Raw genomic sequence first — 12,417 nt, 5'->3', positions numbered from 1 at the left:
GAGCCTCCCTGCCCTCGAGCAGATCAACACTCCTACCCAACTGGGTGTCATCTGCAAACTGACTGAGGGTGCCCTCGATCCCCTCATCTAGATCATCAATAAAGATGTTAAACAGGAGTGGCCCCAAAACTGAGCCCTGGGGGACACCACTCGTGACCAGCCACCAAGTGGGTTTAACTCCGTTCCCCACCACTCTTTGGGCCCCGCCATCCAGACAGTTTTTTACGCAGCAAAGTGTGTGCTCATCCAAGCCTCGACCAGCCAGTTTTTGCCAGGAGAATGCTGTGGGAAACAGTGTCAAAGGCCTTACTAAAGTCAAGGTAAATAACAACCACAGCCTTTCCCTCATCCAATAAGCAGGTCATCCTATTGTAGAAGGAGATCAAGTTTGTCAAGCAGGACCTGCCTTTCATAAACCCATGCTCACTGGGCCTAATCATCTGGTTGTCCCACATGTGTTGTGTGACGGTACTCAGGATGAGCTGCTCCATCAGCTTCCCGGGCACCAAAGTCAAGCTGACAGGCCTGTAATTTCCGAGATCATCCTTCTGACCCTTCTTATATATGGGCGTCACATTGGCCAATTTCCAATCTGTCAGGACCTTCCTGGTCAGCCAGGACTGCTGGTAAATGATGGAAAGCGGCTTGGCGAGCACCCCAGCCAGCTCCTTTGGCACTCTTGGGTGTATCCCATCCCGTCCCATAGACTTCTGTGTGTCTGTGTGATGCAGTAGGTCACTGACTCTCTCCTCCTGGAATGTGGGAGGATTGTTCTCCCAGTCTCTGTCTTCTGTCTGAGGAGGCTGAATTCCCTCAGTACAACTGGTCTTGTTGCTAAAGACTGAGGCGAAGAAGGCATTAAGCACCTCAGCCTTTTCCTCATCACTTATTACCATGTTTCCTCCTGTGTCTAGCAGGGGATGGAGGCTCTCTCTGGTCTGTCTTTTGCTGTTGACATACTTACAGAATCATTTCTTGTTATCCTTGATTGCTGAAGCCAGATTAATTTCCAACTGGGCTTTAGACCTCCTGATTTCTGCCCTGCATAGCCTCACAGTGTCTTTGTAATCACTGTGAGTGCCTAGCCCCTTCTTCCAAAAGCTGTAAACTCTCCTTTTCTCCCTGAGTTGCAGCCAAAGCTCCCAGTTCAGCCAGCGTGGTCTTCTCTGTCTCTGGCTTCTCTTACAGCACCTGGAGACCACCTACTCCTGTTCCATTAACACTTCCTTCTTAAAGAGCACCCAGCCTTCCTGGACCCCTGTACCCTTCAGGACCATCTCCCAAGGGATCCTTTCAAGCAGATGCCCAAACAAGACAAAGTCAGCCCTTTGGAAGTCCAGGATGTCAGTTCTGTTGCCCCCTCTCCTGGCCTCTCTAAGAATAGAGAACTCTATTATTTCATGATTGCTGTTCTCTAGTCGGCCTCCAACCTCCACATCATCCACCAGTCCTTCTCTGTTCACAAAAAGGAGGTCCATCAGGGCACCTTCTCTTGTCAGTTCACTCACCAGCTGCATCAGGAAATTATCTGCCACACATTCCAGGAATCTCTGGGACTGGTCCTGCTCTGCTGTGTTGTATTTCCAGCAGATGTCTGGGAATTTAAAGTCTCCCACAAGAACAAGGTCAAGCTATCATGAGATTTCTCCTAAGTGCCTATAGAATATCTCATCCACCTCTCTGTCCTGGTTGGGTGGCCTATAGTAGACTCCTACTACAACATCTGCCCTGTTGGCCTTCCCCCTGATTCTAATGCAAAGACACTCCACCCTGTCTTCACTACACTTGTACTCAAAGCAATAACAGTCCCTGACATACAGTGCCACCCTACTGCCTCTCCTTCCTTGTCTATCCCTTCTAAAGAGCTTGTAGCCATCGATAGGTGCACTCCAGTCATGGGAGACATCCCACCATGTTTCTGTAATAGCCACAACATCATAATTTTCCTGTTTCATCATGGCTTCAAGCTCCTCCTGTTTGTTACCCATGCTGTGTGCATTGGTATACATGCACTTCAGATGGGCTGGTGTTCTGCCCCTTTCCCCTTCATATATAGTTTAAAGCTCTCTCAATGAGCCCAGCTAACTCCTGTCCCAAGATCCTTTTCCCCCTCTGGGACAGGTGCATCCCATCTAATGCCAAAAGGTCTGGCATCCTGTATACCAACCCATGACTGAAAAATCCAAAGCCCCAAAGGTAACACCAGTCTTGGAGCCACAAGTTCATCTGTTGAGTTCTCCTGTATTCTTCTTCAGCCATCTCCCCAACTGAAGGGATGGAGGAGAGCACCGTTTGTGCCCCCAACCCCTTAATCAGTTTCCCCAAGGCCCTGAAATCTCTCCTCATTGCTTTAGGACTTGTCCTGGTAATGACATTGCTACCAACCTGAAAAACCAAGAGAGGGTAGCAGTCCTTGGGTCTCACTAGAGCGGGGAGTTTAGCCATGAGGTCCTTGACCCGGGCCCCAGGGAGGCCGCAGACTTCCCTATGAAGTGGGTCTGGTCTGCATATGGGGCCTTCAACACCCCTCAGAATGGAGTCACCCACTACAATGACTCTTCTGGGGTTCTTTTGAGAACTGGTTTTAATACCTGGTCCAGAACAAACCAGCTTTGGTGGACCTTGGTCTTCCTCCTTGTTTGTCTTATATTCTTCCTACTTCTTCATTCAAAAGTTCCAGGGCCCCGAATCTATTGTGAAGGGACACCATGGAGGATCAGGGAGGTCAGGAGAGGATTTTTCTTCCTCTGTGAGCAGGGACCTGTTTCCTGCCTCCCCCATCTCTTAAGTCCCCTTCTTCTGCCTGGTAGCAAGAGGATGAGGGATTGCCTGCCTCGTTTGGAGCTTCCATTTGCTCCTGTTGCTTCATGGATGCCAAGGTGCTACTCTACCAATCCATTTCCCTTTCACACTCCCTAATACTTCTTACCTTCAGTATGCCTCTCTAGAGGAACAATGCATCAGCCAAAGGATTCAGTGTGTTTGCAGACACCTATGGGAGACAAACAACTCTTCTTTGTTTTGCAACAGTCACTTTGGGTATTAGACTACACTATGTCTCTCCTGCTGTCATTTTGCCTCCACCTTGAACTGAAACTCCAACAGTGCAGATGCGAGGAAAAGAACAGGTGGTATTAAAGGGGCATGAGCAAGCCATGGTTTTGCCCTAGCAGTACAAGAGCATAGCTAAAAACCCTACTCCCTCCCCAGTCCTTCTGGCATGCAGTAATGGAGCAACACCTGAAGTGAGGGGTTCTGGGGACCCTAACATCTTCTGTTATATGACCTTTTCGACCAAAGTATAGGAAGACCCCACCAGACCACCAATGCAGGAAAAAGGACTAAAAGTGGGCATTAAAGACCCTTAAAAATATCAGTTCAAACTCTGAGATGATGCTAGAGCTTTAAGGCTGGCCTGAGGAAGCAATTTTCCTACAGATTTTTCCTATAGCTCTTTATCCCTTATAATATAAATAATGGTATATTTTTTCCTATATATCTTTATCCCTTATAATATAAATCATGGTATATTTTTACAGAAAACATTCTTTTGGATGAAATGAAGCAGCAGTTTCTTTTGGGGAATTAAATTACCAACAGAAACTTGCCCAGCCCAGAGCAGATCCTCACAGCTCAGTCTTTCTTGCCTGTTTTATGTGTGTTTTATGCGTTAAAGACACCCCCAAACAACACAGTAGTTTTGGGATGAACACTCTGTGACAGATGAAACCTGTTGGTTGTTCATGATAGCAGAAAGCCTGTGATATTACATGACACGAAGCCCACAGCTGAGCATATATGTCAGATTGTCAGCACTGTTTTCATGGTCCGCTACAACTACATACCAAAAGTTTTGCACACTATTCTGGATTGTTTCTGGCTTGCTGATTAAGATTTTGCGTGTGTATGTGGGATAGAGAGAGAGGCTGATACCATGCTTTATTTTTTAAAAAAGTTTTTCTTTTGCTATTAATGGAAAGCCATTAACTTACCTGGAAGGAAAGAAAACATGTTCTGGATGCAGCTGAAAGAAATGAAGGATTGAGGGAGCAGCTGCACTTTTGTGTTCATGTTTTGTACATTGATGGGTTCAGAAACCATTAGTAACTTCAGAAAACAAAGATTTCCAAGGGTTTTTTTCTGGAGCATGTTAGATCAGGATTAGCTAATAAATATTCAGTAGGCTTTATTTTAGCAGGCACCTTTCCCCTGAAGATTTTACTCTCTGTCATCTACAGTTGTCCTAAAATCTCATGTGGGCAGCTTCTGATTTTACATACATTCTCAAATGCATCTCCTAGAGATAAATCAATGACAGGGAGTCATTATTTTCTAGCAAGTGGGCTAAGGGATTCTTATAAGTCATCTCTTTTCACAGACTAGCTCTACCTGTCCCTCTGCAAAAAGGCAGCCTGCCAAGTTAGCCACTATGCATCACCATACCTGTTGTGGCAAATCAAGAAAAATGCCTGAAATTTAGAAATTTTAGGTGCTTGTGTTTTAATTTTGTTAAAGGCACATGGTGTTTCTGTAAGAACAGCACCCGGAGGAACACTGGCTCTAGCTCATTCCCATTTTGAAATCTGTGGTGTATTTATTTTTTTAATTATTATCATTTTGGAAGAGTTATATAAATAAATCAATACTTTGAATGAGGTATAGAATTTTTTTCCTAGGAGCTGAGAAACTCTTAGACATGTTTGCCTTTCCTTCAGAACCCAGTTGTCATTAATGACTTCAAGCTCCTAAAAGTTCCTGGCAGGATTCTCACCGTCTTGAAAGGAATCTGGATTTCACCCAATTACACTTCTAACACTGGCTTCAAAGCTGCTGCTGCTGCTGCTTACACGTTATACAAATCACAGTCCATATCCTGGCAACAAACTATATGCAACAATCCACAATGAGCTCAGCTGAACCCGAGTTACCCATTTATGTGTATGTCTGGGGTCAGTGGTGGAGATTTTTTTGACTGACATCCTAAGAAAGCGAGGTTTACATGCTCACACAAGCTATCTGTGTTTGTGCCTCCTGACAACATTTGAACCTGTTGGCCCATGCAACAAAACCTTACAGAAGGGTCTCAGGATGTGACACCCCTTCCTGCATGGAGATGGAGCATCATGGGAAAAATAGTGGGGAAAGCCTGAATTTGAGGGACACTTTAAGGTAAAAACATTTCCCCTCATCATGTCTGAACTACACACTTTTAGTCTCAGATATATATGACTCAGTTACCCTAGAGTTTATGTTATTATTTATAAGAAGTCTCAATTCATTTTAAGACATTTCAGTGCAGTTGGGTTTTTGGAGTTTGGGGTGCATTTTTAAAAGGTTTTAAATTCTTTACATAAATTACAGGACGACTCTTTATTTGAGACCTAGACAGAAATATTTGACAGATCTATGCTATCTAAGCCAATTTGCAAAAGGAAAATACACTCTTCGTAAGTGCATTTGACAAAGGACTGGAAATAACAAAATTCACATATTTTACAAAAAGGAGAGAACAAAGAGTTCCTAAACCATGGAAATTCATTCACTTCACACAATATTCTTCATATAAACATGGTATACTCAACTTTTGTAAAATTTCATACCTTCAGTAATGCTTAAAACTTTGTGAGACACGCACAAAATATCAGAAAAAGTAGCTGGAATCAAACTCCGAATACAGGAACTTTAGTGCTAAGATACAAAACCAGATGAAACTTCCTTTCTTTTCCTCTCCTTTGCCATTATGTTTTTCAGCTAAAAGATACATTTATGACCAAAGAACTTGTCATATATCTTTTGTTGCATATTACTCTTCAAAGAATGCATTACATTATAAACTGGAGCTAATAATAAAACATCTGATTGTTCTTAACATTCAAACAATATCATAAGAAACTCATCATATTGTAAAAGAAATATTAGTATTATATATGTATTCACTGGAGGTTTTTCTCAGTCTTTTAAATGTATAAAATATAATTTACAGCTATGCAGTCTTCACCTGACACACTGTGGCAGGTGCACCCGCCCAGTGAAAGCAGAGCTTCTTGGCTGCTGAAGTGGAGCAGCTCCTGACTGCTTTTGCTCTCAGGGCCTCGTGGCAATTGGGGCCTTTGGCCAATGGGAGCCGCTATTGACTACAGGTCAGATTGGGCCTGGGTAACAATGGAGTCCCCTGGGGGAGCCATTGGGAGCTCGTCCCCTGGAGCAGCAGCTGTGGTCGAGGACTCTTCCCTTGGGTCAGGACGCTGCCCAAGGAAACTCCTCAAGGTGCCTCGGGTCGGGACGCTGCCCTGAGCAGGTCGTCGAGGGTGAGAGCCCTCACTTGTCAGGTGAGTGATAAAGCTTTTTGGGTTGTCCTTAAACTCCAGAGAGTGGGGCTTTGTTCTGCGATTCGGGTTGCCGTTAAACCCTATAGAGTTCTTTGTTATGCGTTCTGGGTTGCCGTTAAAACCTAGAAAGCTGTTCTGTTCTTCCCTCATAGACATTCAAACCTGTAACTTACAGAGAGCTGGTTAACTGTGTTAATAATAATTTTTTTAAAATTTTTGGTGCTTGGTTGTTTATTTGAGAGCATCTGTAACACACACAGAAATCCCCAGAACACATGAAAAATAGAACCAGCATAGAATTGTAGAATTGCAGGGATACCTTCCATGAGATCAGAATACTCAAAGCCCTGTCCAACCTGGCCTTGAACACTTCCAGGGAGGGGGCAGCCACAGCTTCTCTGGGCAACCTGTTCCAGTGTCACAAACCCTCATAGGAAAGAATTTCTTCCTTATGTCCAATCTAAATCTACACTCTTTCAGTTTAAACCATTACCCCTCATGCTATAACTACACTCCCTGATAAAGAGTCCCTCCCCACCTTTCCTGTAGCCCCCTTTAAGTACTGCAAGGCCACTATAAGGTCTCCCTGGAACCTTCTCTTCTCCAGGCTGAACAACCCCAAATCTCTCAGCCTGTCCTCATAGTAGAGGTGCTCCGGCCTTCTGATCATCTTCATGGCCTCCTCTGGACTCAATCAGGTCCGTACCTTTCTTGTACCGAGGGCTGCAAAACTGAACACCATACTCTTGGTGGGATCTCATGAGAGCAAAATAGAAGGGTAGAATCACCTCCCTCAACCTGCTGGCCACACTTCTTTTGATACAGCCCAGGATACAGTTGGATTTCTAGGCTGTGAGCACACATTGCTGGGTCATAATCAGTTTTCCATCCATCAATAACCCCAAGTCCTCTGCAGGGCTGCTCTCAATCCAGAAATTGCACACCCTCTATTTGTGCTTGGGATTATCCCAATCCATGTGCAGGACCTTACACTTGGCCTTGTTGAACTTCATGAGGTTTGTACGGGCCCACTTCTCAAGTCTGTTAAGTTCCCTCTGGATGCCATCCCTTCCCCGCACCACACAGCTTGGTGTCATTTGCAAACTTGCTGAGAGTGCACTCAATCCCACTGTACATGTCACCAACAAAGATGTTAAACAGTGCTGATCCCAATGCCAATCCCTGAGGAACGTCACTCATCACTGCTCTCCACTTGGACATTGAGCCATTGACCACAACTCTGAGTGCAAACATTCAGCCATTTCCTTATCCATGTTAAGATCCTTTCTATTGCAAATACAAAATTAACCACTTGGTGAAGATACATCTTAGCTTTTCTGAACGTTCAGGTAAAATATCCCTTGCAGTCTGAAACACTTTAAAAATGATTGAAAAGTCAAATGATGACAGCATACTTTCCCATGATAAAGCTTTCCTGCATTATCAGCCACCATTATGTCATTTGCCAAAGTTATATCACTGTGGTCAACCTCTACATTTGTAAATATTCCCAATACCCCTTCACTGCAGTCTGAAAATATTCAGATGATGCTAATGAGCAGTATCTATCTATCCTGCTAATGAGCAGTAACTCTTAGGAATATTTATATAAGTCCTAGGAGTATTTGATATTTTTGTGAATTGTCACATCAGAGGAAAAAGATGTCTTTTCTGAAGAAGTCTTTGATTCCTTTCTACATAGAGATGCTAGCAATACAAGAAGTTTTACTTTACCAGGATATATAGCTCTGTGTGTGTGTGTGTGTGTGTGTATGCTAGAAAACAAGGTTATTTCACTAGTGGTTGCCTTCAAACAGTCTAAAAATGTTCGGTATCTCAGAGGAGATTTTTGCAAAAGTTTTCCATTTAGTTCTCCTTCTAAGCATTGCTTTAACCTCAAAAGCAGCACCTTTCCATTTCTATCACAGAGCCCTGCAGCTTCCTCGGCCATGCAGGCAGCATTGCACTCTGCCGTGCTGTGTCATGCCACACTACAGAAACCCCTTGAGCTGGCTCATGCATCTTTGCATGGCTGGTAGCTCTGCATGGAAACTTCAGGGAGTCTGGTGTTGGTGCTCCCCTACAAACAGCTGGACTTCTCCAGAGGGTCTTTACTTCTTCACTGAATGTTTTCAACAGAACATACTGAACTCGGTGTGTGGCGAAGACTTCCTGCTTCAAAGCCAACTTTTGAGACATTTAATTCCTTGTGTATTTTTTTTTTTTTTTACCAGGATTGTAACTGCTAAAACAGTGCCTGGGAAATACAATGCAATAGACAACTTCTTATGGGATTGTGTTAATTATTTTTGTTTGAGTGTTTTTAATTCAGTCAATACAAGCTCAGAATTTTGAAATTTATCATAGGTTTTCTTAGAGGATTTGATTGTCAGTTTTGTTTTCTACACTGAATATAAGGTTTAATCAACACCTCAAATACAGTAAAAGGATTTTGCAAGAGAAAGGGGAAGACCAATTCTTTCTAAGAGAAAAAGCAATGAATGGTTTAAAACTGCAGTGGGAAAAAACCAAAATAAAACAAAACACAAACCACAAACCACCAACAAAAACCAAAAAGGAGTTTAACAGTAGAAAAACTGCAAGTTTTCCAGGTTAGGGTGGAAGAGGCTCCTTGGAGGGAATGTCAACTCTCCATTCCTGGAGAACAGATGAAAGAAATGCCTGACAAAAACAACAAGGTGTAATGCTCCTGTTCTAAGATAATGAAGGGATTAGAAACATTCCAATTAACCTTTCAGATTTTCTTTTTTTTTTTATGATTCTGTGGTTGTTTAATGTTGTTGTATACATTATACTGTGAAGGTGACCCAGCACTGGCACAGGGTGCCCAGGGAGGCTGTGGAGTCTCCATCCTTGGAGATACTCAAAAGCCGCCTGGACATGGTCCTGGGCAGCTGACTCTGGGTGGTCCTGCCTGAGCAGGGGGTTTGGCCCAGATGACCTCCAGAGGTCCCTTCCAACCTCAGCCATTCCGTGATCCTGTGAAATTTGATTGATCTGTTCTCTTTTTCATTCATATAAGATATGAACAAAATAAAAAGTCAAAGAATTAAGGGACTGTCCTTGAAATACGGGATAAATTACAACAGGCAGAATGTGTTAAAAGAGACCTTTCTGATAACCTCACTCCACAAGAGGCCTCAATATGAGCTCGGCTCCTACTACATGCTGAAAGTTTCCTAGGGCTGCAGGGTAAAAGATATAATGGATTTAAGGGGGAGAACAGTCATGGAGAAATCCATTGAGGGTTATTAAGTAAATAAAAAAACTACTTCGAGACCTGTGGAAACTGGAGGTGAAAGTGGTTAGACTGGGAGAATATTCAAAAGCTCAGATTTGCTTCCTTTGTTGTTACTCTCTCCTTGGTGAAGAAGAAGGCGAGAAGGCAAGACCTCAAGATGAGGGGTGGTTCTCTGGTTCTTGCCACAGCCTCCCCCCTCCATGCATGAGCCAGGGGAAGACCAGCCACCTCCTCCCCCTGTCTAGGGAAAGCAAAGCCCAGCTCAGGGCCCAGGGAGGACCTTGGCTGCCAGAAGAGATGCTCATGCTAGAGTCAGGAAAGTTGTCGCAGTTGGTGGTAGAGGGTGGACATACGTGCAGCCCCTGTGACTGTATATAAAGCAACTATCAGCAAGGAACCAATCAGACATAGCTAGTGATTCTCCATGTTGCAATTTAGATTATAAGTTACTGTTTAAGTCTTTTTTAAGCAGATGATGTGACAGGTCAGTTATTGTAGTTGTTAATGTTTAGTGCTCTTATTTAAAAATCAGGTTGTCTGCCACCACAGATCTCTATTGTTCCCCTTTGCTGATGTAGAGCAGAACCCTTTTAAATCAATCAGTTAGAAGAAGAATATTTGCCTGTATCCTGTACTAAGGAAATGTATTCTAACTCAATGCAAATGGGATAAAACTATTAAAAAGAGATTTCCTGCTCCAGACAAGGTTCTTGGCTTTCATTCAGCTTTACACTACAGTATTTTGTGCTGAAGTATGAACTTTGTTTCAGGAAATTAATATATTCACAATCACAGAGTCCAGAGGTAGAACTGAACAAGGAGTAGCACGGAACTCATTTTGGTGTGTGTCCTCCTTAGCTGTACTGACTAAACTCCTCCATTTGCTAAAGTTGCATCTTTAGTCTGTAACTTCAAGGTGACTGGCATCTGCCATGTAAAACACAGCATTGCATGATGCACTTGGGAATGACTGAAGGGGCACTGCCATGTAATGCTCAGTGTTATCTATAGCGAAAAATGGTCCTTCCAGTGAGACTCCCATCGTAAGGGGACGAGCGTCCATGGGGAGTGCAGAGGTGAGAAGATGAAAGCAGAAGGACAAGGCTCAGCCAAAACCCGAGTCACAGCTCACACCTACCCCTCCCAGGTTGTTAAATGCAAAACACAAAATGAAAAGAGTCTTGCTTCATGTGCACCACCAATGGCAGACAAGATAAAAGAATGGCTGAGCCAGAGCAGCCTTTCCCTCACCGTCCAGCACTCTGCCTCTGAAAAGGAATAGACAGCAATGAGAGTGGTGCTACAGAGGGCTGATGTTGAAAAGCTGATATTACAAGGCCTGCTAGGTAGAAAGAACTGAATATTATTTAGTACATTTTTTTTGTCAAAATGAAGAAAAAATATTATTGAGATGCACAGTTAATGCTAAATGTGTTTAATAAAACCAGTGACTCAGCTTTCTGGAGGAAAAGTCTTTATACAAATCATTGATATTCCCTGCAGAGAAAAAAAATAAACAAACCAGCAGTTACAAGACAAATAAAGCTCTGTGCTGTGGGTTTACCTTTCTTAACATTGTTTTCTTTCTGGTCACTGTAAGCCACGTGTGAAGTCTTAGTAAGTATTTGCTTAGCATGAATATTAAAAGATGGTAGGGAATGGGAATCTTTTCACAGAGTAAAAAGTACTTTTTCTAACTTACCACAAGCTAGCACTAGAAGTAAAAACTCTGAGATTATTGGAGTTGCAAAGTTAGTAAAGGTATTTCTGAGATACTCTTTGGTGAAGATGTAAAAATCAAAACATAGTCAATTTTTTAAATGAGAAGTTACTACAAAAAAGAACAAAATTCACTCAATGAGTGGGCTGAAAATAATCAAGAAGGAAACCTAAGAAACATCCAACAACTACAGATGCATTTACATGAATCATACAATGTCTTTAATTTCACATAGCATGGGCTCTGATGTAAAATATATAGTTTGTGTTAATGAAACTCATTTTAACACTAATGTGGAAGTAAGTTATCTGTGTGGTAACATGACCTATTTGTCCTGCTGATTATAATTTTCTCTGTATTTGTCCCTCCCTCACCATAGGATGATTTATCTCAATTTCACTGTCATCCTCTTAATGAAGTTAGCCAAGATCCTGCAGTATTAAATTACAGAGAGCACACAGGCCGGTGATTTTGAGCTCTAAGCTCTTTAAATTGGCTGTTCCTTCTTGGGGCAAACCTCTTTATTAAAGATTTATTTCGTCTGCCCTTTGAAACTAGTGAATTACCATCAATTTGAAAGTTTTGCTAAGGTTATTCCCTGGCAAAAGAGGGGAAGTGGAATTAATCTCTGCTGCTGCAGAGCTGTTTCTTGTGATATCTGTATCAGGCAACCTTTAAAGAAATTGGATTGTAGTCAGGTTTCAGACACAGCCATATTATATCTTTTTTTCAACATGACTGCAGTCTGGTTTATTTTAGAGCTGTTTAAAATGGGATAATTAGTGCACCAATTACATGGATAGTGAAAGGCTACTGCTGCCTGCTGCAGAGCATGCTGCGCCCTGATCTGCCCCAGAAGGAGCTGGGGATGCAGGATGGATGTGCCCATGAAGTGGGGAACGGCAGTGCCTGTTTGGCTTCCATGCTTGATTGGAGCAGCTCTAGCTGAGCTTCTGCTCTTCAGATGCCTTGGGGATCCCCGAAGCTCTCTGTGAGAGATTTGGTTGCCCTTGCAGCCTTGGCATTTTCTGAACCATTTCCTGGGATGAAAACAGCTCTACAAACAAGGGTACAAGATCACTGCTGCCACCCCAAGAGCGAGCTTG

This window comes from Athene noctua, chromosome 2, assembly GCF_965140245.1.
Source record: "Athene noctua chromosome 2, bAthNoc1.hap1.1, whole genome shotgun sequence".
Taxonomy (NCBI): domain Eukaryota; kingdom Metazoa; phylum Chordata; class Aves; order Strigiformes; family Strigidae; genus Athene; species Athene noctua.
This window is presented reverse-complemented; position numbering follows the sequence as displayed.